Source organism: Perognathus longimembris, chromosome 6, assembly GCF_023159225.1.
Source record: "Perognathus longimembris pacificus isolate PPM17 chromosome 6, ASM2315922v1, whole genome shotgun sequence".
Taxonomy (NCBI): domain Eukaryota; kingdom Metazoa; phylum Chordata; class Mammalia; order Rodentia; family Heteromyidae; genus Perognathus; species Perognathus longimembris.
The window spans coordinates 61,027,227-61,042,867 of record NC_063166.1 but is presented as its reverse complement, the minus strand read 5'-3'; the positions used below and the strand labels follow the sequence as shown (position 1 = coordinate 61,042,867).

The window sequence follows — 15,641 nt, the reverse complement described above, 5'->3', positions numbered from 1 at the left end:
TTTTTCTAACCTCTCAGAGTAGTCTGAGGCTGTGAAATCCAAGCCTCCTGATAGACTAATTGCTACTGATAACTGGGAGAGAAGGCTAGACTGAACCATGTGATACTAGAATGATGCACCAGTACCTATAGATTAGTACAAACACTGTCCACTGCAGAAGCAGTGAGCATTCCACCAATGCCTACATATTTGATTCTAATACAGTACTGTGTTACCAAGACCAGGACTCTTTGGAGAAATGGCTGCTTCTAAGGAAAGGCATAGACTTCAAAAAGCACAGTCATAATGACAGCATGAAAGCCAGGTAAAAGGTTCCTGTTGCTCATGGTGAAACCACTGAGCAACAAAATAAAGTATACAATATTGCATTATAAAACAATATACACAAGTCAGCTGATTTGCTTATTTAAATTAAGATGAATTTAAAATCGCAAATAAATTATGTAGATACTGCAACTTTAACAGGGCAAGAGTATCACTTTCTATCTCTTAAGTATGGGTTATGTGGAATGAGTATCTTCCAAAGAATATAGCACAGCAGTGGGGGGAGGGAAGAACAACTACAGCAGAGAGATCTGACAAACACACACTGCCTTAGCCACCTAATCAAAGGTAACCTCAACCATATAACTCAGATCAATTAATGGATCAGTATGTATATTTGATATGTTGTGAAGCAGATTATTCTTAGGTTCTTCCCTCTAAACAGATGAATCCAGTCTCATCATGATGAGATAGAAAAGCAACAAAATGTTTTCTACAACTCAGATTTAGAGATATTTTACAAAGTAAATCAAAGCACTTCTCTCAAAAGTGAGAGTCTTCACAACAAGGAAAGTCTAAGGAATACTTTATGGAAGCCCTTAAGGAGATGTGACATGGCATTCTTGATAAGCTATTCAAGCAGTAAAAAAGGACATTGGATCAAAACCATGGAAGTAGTAGTAAAATATGATTAGTTAGACATGGTACATCAATTTGGGCTCATTTTTTATGAAAAGTGTATTGGACCAATGAAAGATACAAACTGCAGGGAAAATGGATGTGGAGAATAATCTATCTCTGTCCATAGGTTTGCAGAAATCTAAAATAGTTACTTTTTTCTTAACTTCCTTCCTTTCCTTCCTTCCTTCTTTCCTTCCTATGTTCCTTTTTCCTTCCTCCTTCTTTCCTTCCTTAATTCTTCCTTCCTTCCTTCCTTCTTTCCTTCCTTCCTTCCTTTCTCCCTCCCTCCCTCCCTCTCTCCCTCCCTCCCTCCTTCCCTCCCTTCCTCCCTTCCTTCCTTCCTTCCTTCCTTCCTTCTTTCCTTCCTTCCTTCCTTTCTCCCTTCCTCCCTCCCTCCCTTTCTTCCTTCCTTCTTCCTTTCCTTTCTGCCTCCCTCTCTCCCTCCCTCCTTCCCTCCCTCCCTCCCTTCCTCCCTCCCTCCCTCCCTTCCTTCCTTCCTTCCTTTCTCCCTCCCTCCCTCCCTCTTATTTTATCTCTTTTTTCTTTCTAAATTTAAATTTTATTGTAAAGATGATGCACAGAGGAGTTACAGTTACCTAAGTAAGGTAATGAATACATTTTTAACAGTGTTATCTCCGCACTCTCCCCTCCTCACACCCCAAGTAATAAAGTTCATTTCCAACATAGTGTCTAGTGGGTGTAACTAATGAGTTGGTTTCCCCTTGTCCCTCTTCTGTGATTCCCTTTCCCTTCCTGAAATAGTTACTTTGAACTCATCTTAAATTGTTTGCTAATTGAAAATTTACAAGGATACAACTATTAGACTTCCCTTAGCAAATTCTCTTATCATGTGTTTACTCCATGATGGTGTTTCATTAATGAAATGTCTGCTGTTGTGCTGTAGGTCATTGAGTACAACACATACTTAGTATGATTATTCTTAACTTTGCACGGCATTACACCTTTAAGTATATTAGTGTTTTATCTAAGTAGCTGAAATTGTGCCGTTTAAAAAGTCAACAGTGTGAGACTCTTTCTAGCTGTTCCGCTGCAAATGGTGGCATATGAAACAAATTACTTCATCTCGCTTTTATCAGCCTTTTTGCTCATGCTATGCACATATTGCTGCTTGTTTCGGACACCCGAGAGCCATTACATGTAGTAGCAGTAATAATTGTTCTTTTTCTATTGCTAGGAGCTGTGCAATTTTCAGTACTAACGTTAGTCCTTCATGTTCAATTTGTAAAGGACTTAGATTACAAAGTAGAGACCATTTTCTATTAAAAAAAACCCTCTCAATTTTTAGTGTTTTTCTATAGTTTTAAGCACTGAAATTTATTTTTTTTGCAAACAAGTAGCATTTTAATGAGTCAAAGATAAATGGAGAAAGACCACATCCACTTTGTGGTGGGGTTTTAACCAGGTTAGCTGAGGATATACAATCCCAACAAACATGAAATCTGACCTTGGAAGAGGCAAGGAATGGATTTTTTTGTAATGTGGTGTGGACACTCAATGCTTTCCATTAGACATATACAAGAACAATGTCAGAAAATGACAATGTTCATAAATATCTTCCTTACTATTGAGTGATGTTGACAATAAACCAGAAAAAAAAAAGAAAAAAATGGAAGAGTGATACGAACTATAGGGAAAAACAATACTGAGCTGAGCACCAGTAGCTCGTGCCTGTAATCCATGCTACCCAAGAGGCTGAGAGCTAAAGATAAGGGTTCAATGTCTGCCCAGACAGGAAAATCCATGAGACGCATATCTCCAATTAACCACCAGAAGAAAGGATGGGGTGCTGCAGCTCCAAGTGGTAGAGTGCTACCCTTGATTGAAAAAGTTCAAGGACAGGACCCAGGAACTGAGTTCAAGCTGCATGACTGAGAAAAAAAGAAAAAGAAAAAACAATCTAGTAATAGGAATACTGGGACATGGGAGATTTCATCCACCTGTTGACTTTGATTTGATGCATTTTTGAGTGGCATTTATAGGAGTTGGGTCTAGGGAAATGATCATCAATCTATTCCCCTGTCAGCTACAAAAACATTTAATAAAAGATGTAATGTCATAAAATGTATATTGTATATACTTTTTGTTTCTGGCTCTGTTCATTCAAATTTTGAATTTGTGAGATTCAGTTGTATTGTCCTGTATAACTGTAAATTGTTAATTACCTTTAGGGTGTAGACTACTTCACTGTGCATGTATATCACAATTTATTTATGATTTAGTTATTCAATCCACAGTTGAAAATCATTTGTGGACTTTCCTGCTTGGTGCTATGATAAGAAATATTGCTTGCAACTTCCTGCCCCATGCTTTCCCTGAGCACAGAGCAGAACAGTATTACTGAGTCAGGGCTGTGAGAATGTTTATTAGGACCAAATACTTTTCAAAGTGGTCTCTGATTTATACTTTCACCAAAATTTTAAGACAGGCTTTTTTCTCCACATCTCTTACAAAATCTGGTAATGCTGTTTGTTTGTTTCCTTTATATATTCCTGGTATGTGTTCAGTGAAAGGAATGCAAAATAAACAGTTTAAATTTTTGTTATAAATCAAATTAATTGACTTAATTTGTATTGCTGTGCACCTTACAGCTAGCTTTAAGTCTTAATTCATGAAACTCACTCTCTATTGGCTCATGTGGGCTGTTTATATTTTGTTACTTTGTTACTTTTCAGTGCAGTCTACTTAGTGGTAATTCCCCCCAAATATGTCAACATATTTAATTTCCAGAATCTCCCAATGTTTTCTCATTTAGAAGAGTTAATCATGTATCTGGAGTGGGAAGAGTCAGTGTTTCATTATCCAGGGCAGACTAAAATCCAGTGACAAGTATCCCTGCCAGAGTTACAAGGGAAGGTTTGATATTGACAGGAAAAGAAGAGACCATGTGAAGATGGCGATGGGATTAATGCTGCAGCCACAAGGCCATCAATGGTAGGAGCCCCCAGAACCAGAAGCTGCGGGGGAAAAGTAGTCTCCTTGAGAGCTTTCAGAGAAAGCTGCTGACACCTTAATTTTGGACTTCTGCCTTCCAGAACTATAAAAATAAATTTCTATTGCTTAAACCCAGCAAGTATTTAGCAACTTGACACAGCAGACACACAAAGCAGATAATCTATCACGTTATCTAAAACTGCACCAATTTGGTAACTACTAACCAAATAGAAATTTGACTAGATCAACATAATGTGTGAGTGTGTGTGTGTGTGTGTGTGTGTGTGTGTGTGTAAAATTCACATTGACTTGGGTAGTCTTCTGAAAAAGGGAATACAAATTGTCATTAGTAGCCCCTTGTATTAGACGGGTGGAAATACTGTTCTAGAAATAGTGCACTCATTAAAATATGATATTAAAATTAATCTCACTTGTGCTATTTATAATTTTAAACGTGGTTACTAGATAATGTAACAGTATACATGTGGCTCACATTAAATATCCATTAGTTTGTGCTGCTCAGAAACAAGAGGGAAAACATTTAGGGCCTATAAGTACAGCTTGAATCTTGTCCATTCATCAAAAATCCAACCTTTTAGTCTTTACTCACCAAATAAAGAAAAAATATTCTCGCTGTGCTGCTCTCTTCTAATCCTATTACACAGATAATTCGTAGTACAAATTCACAGATTCTGTTTCTTATTTCTTTTTTTTTAAATACTTATTTATTGTCAAAGTGATGTACAGAGAGGTTACAGTTTCATATGTTAAACCTTCGGTATATTTCTTTTCTTGTACTGTTTGTTACCTCCTCCGTCATTCCCCCCACCCTCCTGCCCCTTTCCTTCTCCCCCCTCTGTTTCTCATTTCTATAGCTAACTTTCTGAAATTATACTGAAGAGCCTTTAAACAAAAGGATATGTGGATTTATTACTTGGCAAACCAGAGACATTTTTCCCTCCTGACCTTGTCAAGTACAATGAAAATTTCTTCATTAAAGAAAATGACATATTTCCATAAAGAAGGTATGAATCAGTTTGCCTAGGTAACTGCGTGCTAATGAACACTATGGCAGTATATTAGTTGTTGCTACAAAAAAAAAGCTGCATAACAGAAGTGTCAAACTCAGTAGTTTATGTAAGATAAGCGATTATTTTCTGGATCAGAAGTAACATTATTAGGTCAGTGATACTATCCTGACTTATCCTGTCCTGGCTAACTTGGGCTCCAAATTTCAAATTTAACTCTTGTTTCCCTAATGTCCTTGAATGCACTATTTGTCCTGCCGCAACATCAAGAAGTCAAATATGTAGGCAAAACTCAGCCTGCATGCTAAGCCCCTAGATCAGATCAGACACCTTCCAATATATTCTATTAGCCAAAATCAGACACGTGACCAAACCCAGTGTCTACTTTTATTTATTTTTGTCAGAGACTTTGACCAGAACCTATAGGTCTTTACATACAGGAAGGGTGACACAAAAATTATAGGATGGTGAAGATTGAACTGTCTTCTATATTTGCTTATTTAGATCTACATACAGCTGTGCTAAGATCTAACTTGACTTTTATACAGTAAATATATTTATATTAATCTGTATTTTGCCAAGAAAATCACATGAAGCATGTCAATGCTGTGCCTACATTTCAGTTTGGAATCACGAAGATTTTCTTTCATCATGAATTTCCTTGTCTTAACTTTTCTATAGTCATTAGCTACAACCAGAAAATTGAATATATATTTTAGGCAGAAATTTATCCAGTAATGTAGAGATTCCTATCTGTGATGTTCATTTTCTTTTCTAAAGACTTTAAACTGTTCTATAAGTAATTATGCATACATTAAAGTTAATTTTACTTTGTAAGTACCACCTTAGAATGTTCTGGACTTTTATTGTTAACATACATTTGTGAATGTTTCTTCATAATTGACACAATCATTATTTTAATATTGTGTGTGCTTAAATTTTATAAACAGTAAGGTCATCCATTCTTTCCGTTTTGTAAAAAAAAAAAAAAACTGCCTTCCCTATTGTTGTTTAAAATTATCAGCTATTACTTCATTTCCTCTCATTGACAAAGAAAGGGTGTGCTGCCACTATAAACCCTGAAAGTCATGGTAGAGGTTTGTTTTAATTGTTGAAGCTTGTCCTTAACAACATAGAAGAGAGAGTGCTCTGGACTTTTTTATTTTTTTCAAATTACCAGTATAAATAAGTAAGGGATTTAAAAAATCTGACAATATGCTTCCCTCAATAGTTTCATAACTAATGTGTAGATGGGTTATTAAGCAAATAAAATAGGCTAAGCATTCTGGTTAATGTTTTACAGATATTGGAATTAGTTTGGTTGTTAATGCTATTAATGCTACTATCAGAGAAGTTTTAAGGTACTCTAGCCAAGTACCAAAGGAAGAAAGCTGGAAGGCATCCATCAATGTTGGACCATAAAGATAACACCTAACACAGATCAATTCTAGGACCTTTTTTTTTTTTTTTTTTTTTTTTGCCAGTCCTGGGCCTTGGACTCAGGGCCTGAGCACTGTCCCTGAGGCTTCTTGCTCAAGGCTAGCACTCTGCCACTTGAGCCAGAGCACCACTTCTGGCCATTTTCTATATTATGTGGTGCTGGGGAATCAAACCCAGGGCTTCATGTGTACGAGGCAAGCACTCTTGCCACTAGGCCACATTCCCAGCCCGGACCTTCTTTATTTATAGAGATTAGGAGCATTTTATTATGTTTTCCACTTCCTTTAAAAAATCCCGCTCTTCAGTTAAATTTTACTATTTGAAAGCTAGAATGATTTGAACTAGCACCAATTTCCGTTTTTGGTACCCTCCACAAAAATGTTGCCTACTGGGTATCCTAATACTTATTGTAGTTTACTAAAATGAATTGCGTTTACCGATAATAACAATTCATATTGTATTTTGAGCATATAAGGGTTTTGGGATTTTTTGTGTGTGTGCTCATACTAGGACTTGGCCTCAAGGCTCAAGTGCTGTCCCTCAGCAGTTTTGCTCAAGGGTAACACTCTACAACTTGAACAACAGCTCCACTTCCAGCTTTATTGGTGGTTGGTTGGAGACATGAGTCTCAGAGACTTTCCTGTCTGGGCTGGCTTTGAATGATGATCCTCAGATCTCAGCCTCCTGAATAGCTAGGATTACAGATGTGAGCCACCACCACTCAGCCTGAAAAATATTTTTCAGAAAGGTTCTTATTCTGTAACGAATTCTGATGTTCTAAGACCCTAACATATTTGTTATGACAAAAACAAAAATTGTATTTCTGAGACAGTTTCAGCTATTAAATGCAAATGACTATATGGTTCAACAAAAATACCATTTTTATGGTAAGGTTGATTAGAAGAGCAGTTCACAACAACAAATACTTTCACTTTTAGGTAAGAACCCTTTCTTGTGCCATGGCCCAGAATTCCAACCCCATGACCACCACCACCACCACCACCAAGCAGAGTGAAAGGGCGTTTTTTGCTTGGCTGTTTTTGGTTGGTTGGTTGGTTGATTTTCCTGGGGCTTGAACTTAGGGCCGGGTGCTGTCCCTGAGCCTCTTTGTGCTCAAGGCTAATGCTCTACCACTTGAGCCACAAAGTCACTTCTGGCTTTTCTTGAGTAGTATATTGGTGATAACAGACCCATGAGGACTTTTCTGCCCTGGTTGGCTTCGAACTGCGACCCTCATATCTAAGCCTCCTTAGTAGCTAGGATTACAGGCATTAGTCATTGGTGCCTGGCTCTCCCACTCTTAAGAAACAAATATTGTCTACATATTTTTCATTAATAAAACCAAGGAGATGATTAACTAGTACTCTAAGATCAAGAAGACATTTTTAAACTGTACTAAAGTTAATGCATTTGTCCCACATCATCTATGAAAAATTAACCAAGTCTACAAAAATAAAACCCTAAGTTACAAGTAAAAATAGCTACAAAAAGAGTTGTGGTGTGTGGTGCTGGAAGAGTGCAAGGTATTGGAAAAGTACAAATATTTAAAAAAATTAAACATCAAAGAGGACCAAAATATTATCTGAGAACATTTCTCCAATATTTAAAACAATTTTACCAACAAAAACTTGGCCCACAGCAGGAGGAGTTCCAAATCTATATTGCCTAAAATGGTCGCCACTAGCCAAGTGTGAGTATTGAGAGTTTGAATATGACTAGTGTGAATGAGGAACTGGATTTCTAATTTTACCTATGTCCAGAGTCTGCCTTATGGGGAAAACCCGTGTTAACAGCTTTATCTTTCAAAGGTGGGTCTTGCACCACCAGGATCCACATCACCTGAGAGTTTATTAGGAATGTAGAATCTTGGCTCTGGCCCAGACCTACTGACTTAGAATATGTGTTTTAACAAGATCTCAGGGGCAAGTGTTATGCTCCTGAAAGTTGGAGAGGCAGTGCCCTCAAGCAATTTTCACTTGCTAATTAATCACCCATTTGGAATCACTGGGAATTCTCTATTTTTATCATGCACTAGTGAACATTTGCAATGTATTCATTTACCTAAAGCAGAGGATTTGCTGCAATGGGAATGACTCACAATAATACATTAAATGCTTACTTTAGATCTTTTCCAAATGTGGACATGATATGCCCTGTGGATCTGTTCATTTCTTCATTCCTGAAACAAGCACTGAATCCTTGTACATTAGATGCTGTTGTAAGTTTTGGCACACTTCCAACTGGATTCAACAATGTGTTTTAATTATTTATGGTAAAATAAAAAGGAAAGAAATTAGCAGATACCTAGATTTCTTCTTAAGACTAGGATTAAAAAATTACAATTTTTGAAAGCAAGGAAATATCATAAAAAGCTAGAATTGGAAAATATTGTTAGGAGAATTATACATTCCATTGGGCACTTTATCCTATGTCTTGATTTGTGGTCTTCTGAAACCTGACTCCAAAGCAAGGACTTGTATATAAGTAGCTTAGTGGAAAGTGATTTCTCAAACCATAATAAGAGGAGAAAGCAGGGAAATGAAAATAAATATAAAGGATGCATAGATGAATGAATGAAAGATAGGGACTACTGGGACTCAATGTATCTTGAGGCCATCTGAGAGAGTGAGGAAAAGCCATAAATCTTTGGGGAACTATCCATTTGAGACACAGGTGTCCTCCGAGATGATATGAGACAGCAGTAAGGTCAACTCTACTATTGGCCAAATTGCTTACATAGTGAAATACTAACTTAATGTGAGAAAGATAAGACTGGAGAAATGAAGCTAAGAAGTAAGACCCTATGAATCTGGTCAAAGATTGCTGTTACTTATTTGACTGAAAAGGATTATTTGGGAAACAGGGTCCAATAGAAATATTCACTTCTAATCACATAGGTCATTCCCTGCTCTAATACAGTCTCATGCATGGATAGAAACTTATTGATTTCATTTTTCTAAAACGCTCTTTCTTAGTCTCTTCCCTCTAGAATACTAGGATGTACTGGAAAAAAAAAACATAGGCTAATCTCTAAAACGCAAATATGATTTGTCTGAAATTCCATCAGACTATATGCATTTAATTACTTAAAACTCGAAGTATTATGAATACTAGGGGCTGGGGATATGGCCTAGTGGCAAGAGTGCTTGTCTCATATACATGAAGGCCTGGGTTCGATTCCCCAGCACCACATATATAGAAAACGGCCAGAAGTGGCACTGTGACTCAAGTGGTAGAGTGGTAGCCTTGAGCCAAAAGAAGCCAGGGACAGTGCTCAGGCCCTGTGTTTATGTGTCTGTGCTCATGCACACAAACACACACACACACACACACACACACAATGCATTCTGGGAAGTCCATCTCTGATTTTATCAGAGAACGTGAACATCATGGAGTGCATTGTACAAATCAATACAGTATAGGTCAGTCACTTGACATGGCTTTTTGATGCAATCATGAGATGCACAAATGAGGCAGCATAACTAGGCTTACTGTTTTAAAGTAAATAGTAACAATGTCTCTATTATAATGATGACTAGCATTACACACAAATAAACAAGGAACAGTTATTTTAAGTCATATGATTGTACATAACTGTATGTACTATACTTTAATATGGCTTCTATCAAACTAGGTTTGCATACAAATGAACATGTTATCTCCATAAACATGTAACATGTTGTGCTATGACATTATGACAGCTCTTTAAGTAACAAGATTTTTTTTAGTAATTATACTCTTATAAGGCATTCATTATAACCTTATAAGGCTTTCATTATAGATGTGTTCCAGTATGGACTGAATCATCACTGTACAACTCATGGCTCTATGCAAAACTGATCTTAGCCCTCAGACCCCATTACACCCAATATCTTACTTTATTTTTACTTTGATATAAAACCAGTGGCCATAAATTCATTGTTAATGAATTCATATATTTATTTGCATTTGTTAGTTACCTTCTAGTAGAACTGAAACAAAAAATTTTAGAGGAGATTACCCTACAGGAAAACAGATGGGTGAAATTTAATCCAATAAAGTCACAGCAAAATAAGTCATGCCATTATATACCATCTGATTGTAATGAGATTCTCTAATTGACTTGCTGTTTAATCCCCATTCTCTATTCTCAATGGAGTCCCATATACTTTGCAAGGAGACATAATGTCTGAGTAGAAAGTTGTAGGAGAGAAACAAATGCAATGGAGTAAATTCTAGAAACCCATCTTGTGTTTATGAATAATAATTGAGTGTAACAGCATGACCTAATGCAGACCTATGGGCTCACAGATCCATTGTTAGGAAAACCAAGTATGCTCAAGTATTACACACAGGCTGTTGCTGCTCTGAGGTCATCTAGTAGGCTTGGACAGCCATACACAAGCTTCCAATTCTGGTGGATCTCCTTCTTGCAGAAGTCCAAGGCCTGGACTGGGGCACTTCCTTATTGGAGGACTTCAGCATCTTCTGCAGGCCAAGTGCATTGCTAAGACTGAAGATAGTGAGACTTGGTCTTTCGGCACAGCTGTTCCCCTCTCCCTCTTTTGTCTAGTTTTTTCTAATCTACTAGACCTGAACTATAACCTGTTGAATTCCACCAATAAAGTCAGTCACAACAATCTTCCATAGACTTCTTCACCATTTCCCAAAGATCTGTAAGATGCAATAAATCCCAATCCTATGTCCTGCTGGGTGGCTCTGTTTTCCTGACTATCCACCAGCTGCCATAGATCCTGATGTCTGTCCTAAACTGTAAACATCAATTGCTAGATGGTGTGTGTCCATGCTTGAACGTCTTCAGAATGTGCAGAGCTCCTTTAAATAGGTCTATGAAATGTTTTATCCATGGTCTCTTTCTTAAAAAAAAAAACAAAACAGGGCTGGGGATATGGCCTAGTGGCAAAGAGCGCTTGCCTCGTATACATGAGGCCCTGGGTTCAATTCCCCAGCACCACATACACAGAAAATGGCCAGAAGTGGCGCTGTGGCTCAAGCGGCAGAGTGCTAGCCTTGAGCAAAAAGAAGCCTGGGACAGTGTTCAGGCGCTGAGTCCAAAGCCCCAGGACTGGCCAAAAAAAAAAAACAGTACCCAAAAGTTGATGACTTACAAAGAATTAGAAGTTCATTTGGCTAATGGTTCTGGAGGCTGGGAAGTGTAGTAGTGCAAAATCGGCATGTGTGTACTGCAGGCAATGAGTGACAAACCCTCTTTCTGCATCACGACATTGCAGTAGCATGTTGCATGGCAAGACAGAGCAAACAGTTATCAACTCAGATCTCTTCTTCTTAGAACATCAGGAGGCCTCCCCCTTGTGACCTCATCTAATCCTCCCCTAAATACTCCCACCTCCAAATACCATCCATGAATGAGGTGGAGAATTGTTTGCCAAAACAAACTTTTGGAGGACAAATTCAATACCAAACCAATAAATACATAGGAATTCTTATTTTCTTAAAATTTCCCATAATCATCATCCTTTAGCTCCTTCCAAAATCTTTCTTTTTAGTATTCCTTATTAGTTAAAACATTGTATGGATAGTTTGGATTTTGATGAAAGCATATTATAATGAGAAAAAATCAAAATCTATATACTTTTGTATAAAAAGATAACTATACTGTGAATTTTTAAAATCTAGTTTTCATATAACTTCTCCAGAGGTCTGGGTTGGCTCTAAGTGATCGAAGACTTTTACTTGTACTCAGGCACCCTGGAGAGACAATGAGGCCATTGGTAGACCTCAATTCCATTCCTTGCCTACAAAGAGGAGAGAGGCAACAATGGATTCCTTAGAGTTCCCATTAAATACTATAAAATACTTTGTATATACCCACCAAAGCTCATTAATGTATTTTTACATGATTATTGCCACTAATGACTATGCAAGCATCTGTGATCATGTGGAAAATTAAAGATGTTAAATTAAAATATTCTTTAATCTTTTCAAAATGGAAGTTAAGCTGGCTTTGGTGTACAAAATCAAACATGGAACACATTCAATTTCATGCAGTACTTAACTGCTTTAATAATATTTTTATGTGACATCTATATTTGGAGAGAGTCTTTTTACTGAAAGTTCTTACATTGTCCTTGATATAAAGATCTGTAAGAGCCGTAGTTTCTGTATAAAAATATTTTAAAGAGGTATGCACATACGAAATGTGCCTGCCAACAGTCCAATCTTAATGTCACAGTAACATTTCAGATCATTGGAGCTGTTATTGACAGCTCTACAGATGTTTCCAAGACATATCATTAAATACTTTCATAACAGAGGCCTTTTCTTTATTTGCTTACCTGTAAAACATGTGCAACTACCACTGTTTTAATGATTGTGATGAAAATGAGAGAAGCTTCTGAGCTAGCTAGATAAGAACAGACAGTAGAGGAGAGAAATTGGTGAGAGATCAGTTAGCACTTTCACGAATCCAAGCAACCTGCTCCTGTCCTGAATGTTTACAGAGGACCAGACTCAAATGAGTCATTTTTAAATGTTCTATGAAAAAACAAGCTTATTTGGGATCATTTAGAACTATAAATATTAAACCTACGAGTGCCATGAGTCGACTGCATGGCTATAATGACATTTTCTTGATGACATAGTTTTAATAAAGACAATATTAAAATTGTTGTGTCTGTTCAGCAGATCCATGCACATGAGTGGCTAAACCAGAATGCTGTGAGATATTGCAAGGCTCGATTTAAAAAATTTCAAACATTTTTGAGAGAGTAACATTAAAAGGTCCAATCTACAAAGACAAAAAAGTCTACCATTGCCTTTCAGAATGTCTTAAACTTCTTCAACTGACTAGTTTTGATGTCTTTTTTTTTTGTTTATAAACGTGCTGATGGAATAGACTAGTTTGATAGTCTAAAAAAGAACCCCAAAACTCAACTATCAGACAAATATGTCACTAGCAAAAGGTGTTTTTGAGGGAGCAATGAGTCTAAGAGAAATAAGGCACAGATTTTTCTAGAAGATCAGCATGAGTAATGATTGGCCTTGTTATACAGAGAAAAACCAATCATCATCACTATAATTTTGAGTCTCACTGGTATAAAACTTGGTGTAAAAATTGCTTATGAAGTTTATAGGTTACAAGGTTTGCTACCTACCCATGCTGTCTTAGATAACATGGTGTACCAACTTGGCTTTCTCCCTTTGAATGTTTGTGGAGCATGTCATTTCTGAAAGGCAGAAACATAAAGGAGCTTCTCAATTGCCTTCGATTGATTCTTGCTTTGTTTAAAAGATAATTGAACCCTGAAGGGTGTTCCCTTGGTAATAACAGAAATTTAGGCTGGAAAAATACCTCCAATTTCCATTTTCCTCATTTGAAGGACACTCAACCCATTCTATGAAGAAATGACTGCATGATCCAATAAATTTGAGAAACCTCAAGCATCTAATGAGCTCTTAGAAAGTAACAATTCCTTCCAATTAGCTTGTTCAAGTCTCAGATTAAGTACTACATTAAAGAAAACATTTTACATACAAGACTAAAGAATCAAAAACAGCTACAAAAAGGGAAAAACAGAAAACAAACACAAAAAGTAAAATAAAAAACCCATTGTTTCCATTTCTTTGAGTTCATTTCCATAAGAATAATTTTTTATAATTATATGCTCATAACTATTGAGTCATTGTGATCCTCTCCTAAGAATAACCTCCTTTGTCCTCACTGTGTGAATGTTTGGAGTCCTGTCTAATTTATCATGTCCAAGTATAAGTTTTTGTCTTTTACTTTCCATTGGGCTTACTTGAAGATTTGTAGGCACATTCTAATTAATGTGAGTGTGGGAAACTATGAAACCTATGTTTCTTTGGGTTTGGCTTATTCTACTTACTATAATTTTTCCCAAGTCTTTCCATTTTCTTATGAATGGGGTAAGGTCCTTCTTTCTGATTAAAGTATAGATTTGATTTAGGGAGAGTAAGGGAAAGCTCAGAAATGGTAGGACAAAGGGTAAACTAATGCAGCAATGGTATTCATCACACATTGTGAATTAATTAAAAATGAATTATACAAATTGTCAGGAAGGGGAGCCAGGAGGGAAGAAAAACTGGGAGAAAACAAGGGAAGAGGTGAGACTGTTCCCCCTAAAAATATACTCATTATGGCTTGATTTATGTAATTTTAACCACTCTGTACATCACCTTTGCAATAAAAATCTTAACAAATTATGGCTTCTAATTAAATATAATGACATTATTAATTTTTAATGTAGATGACATTTACTTAATAATAAATTCATTTAATATATATAGAAAAGCTTTTTTTTGTTTCATCTCATGCTTTGGGACTTGTTAACTTGAGACCTCATTGATGCGCTAAAAGATTTATGCATTTGTAAATATTGATTTAATCAAAGCCTGAATTTGTATGTAGTTCCTTTTTGCACTTGAAATTCATTCCTTAGAATGAGCGTCATCCAGTGATTCTTAGAAATGCAGACGCAAGCCTATCAAATCAAACCTACAGGGCTGGGGATATGGCCTAGTGGCAAGAGTGCCTGCCTCGGATACACGAGGCCCTAGGTTCGATTCCCCAGCACCACATATACAGAAAACGGCCAGAAGCGGGGCTGTGGCTCAAGCGGCAGAGTGCTAGCCTTGAGCGGGAAGAAGCCAGGGACAGTGCTCAGGCCCTGAGTCCAAGGCCCAGGACTGGCAAAAAAAAAAAAAAAAAATCAAACCTACAGTTAAACAAGATTTTCAGAGCACTCATATTTGATAGAATTTGAGAAACTTGGGTCTCTTATTTATTCTGACTTAGCACCTTCACTTCCATAAAGTTAGGGATTCACTGAAGAAGCATTTCATATTCAGCCTTTAAGCAGCATGGGTAAGCTAAACAGATTGTACTTACATGCTGCCTGGCTGGTGTCTTTAATGCTCCAAAATCTTGGAGGCTGGATTGAATTTGCACCAGTTGTTTAGGGAGTTGTGTATGATGACACTCTGTATTAATAATAGCAGAAGGACAAGCAAATGAGCCCATGCTTTTTCCAAGGCACAGTATCAGTGGAAAGATTTGATAGATTTCTTCACAGAAATAAAAGCATCTGTGACAGCGATTTGCATAGACATGAAAAGATTAGGAAAGTCCAGAATCATAACTTGCTATTAAAACTGTGATTGATATTATTTTTAAATAGGATTATTGGTTAGTTTTGATAAGTGAAACATTTATGAAGAATCAAAACACTACCTATTATTCAAACTGCCTGCAAATCAAGAGACACAGGATAAAAAGAAAAACGACTACAAAAGCAA

General features: G+C 36.9%; 1 protein-coding gene and 1 long non-coding RNA gene across 4 annotated transcripts in view; both read left to right on the top strand.

The window, feature by feature from the left end:
- Plcb1 (phospholipase C beta 1) overlaps window positions 1-15,641 on the top strand; it is a 616,577-nt gene that overhangs the window by 232,143 nt on the left and 368,793 nt on the right. The window lies entirely within an intron of this gene.
- LOC125353270 lies at window positions 3,627-14,878 on the top strand. The gene is made up of 3 exons (XR_007211302.1): window positions 3,627-3,637; window positions 13,412-13,635; window positions 14,848-14,878. It is a non-coding gene; the product is annotated as an uncharacterized LOC125353270 (long non-coding RNA).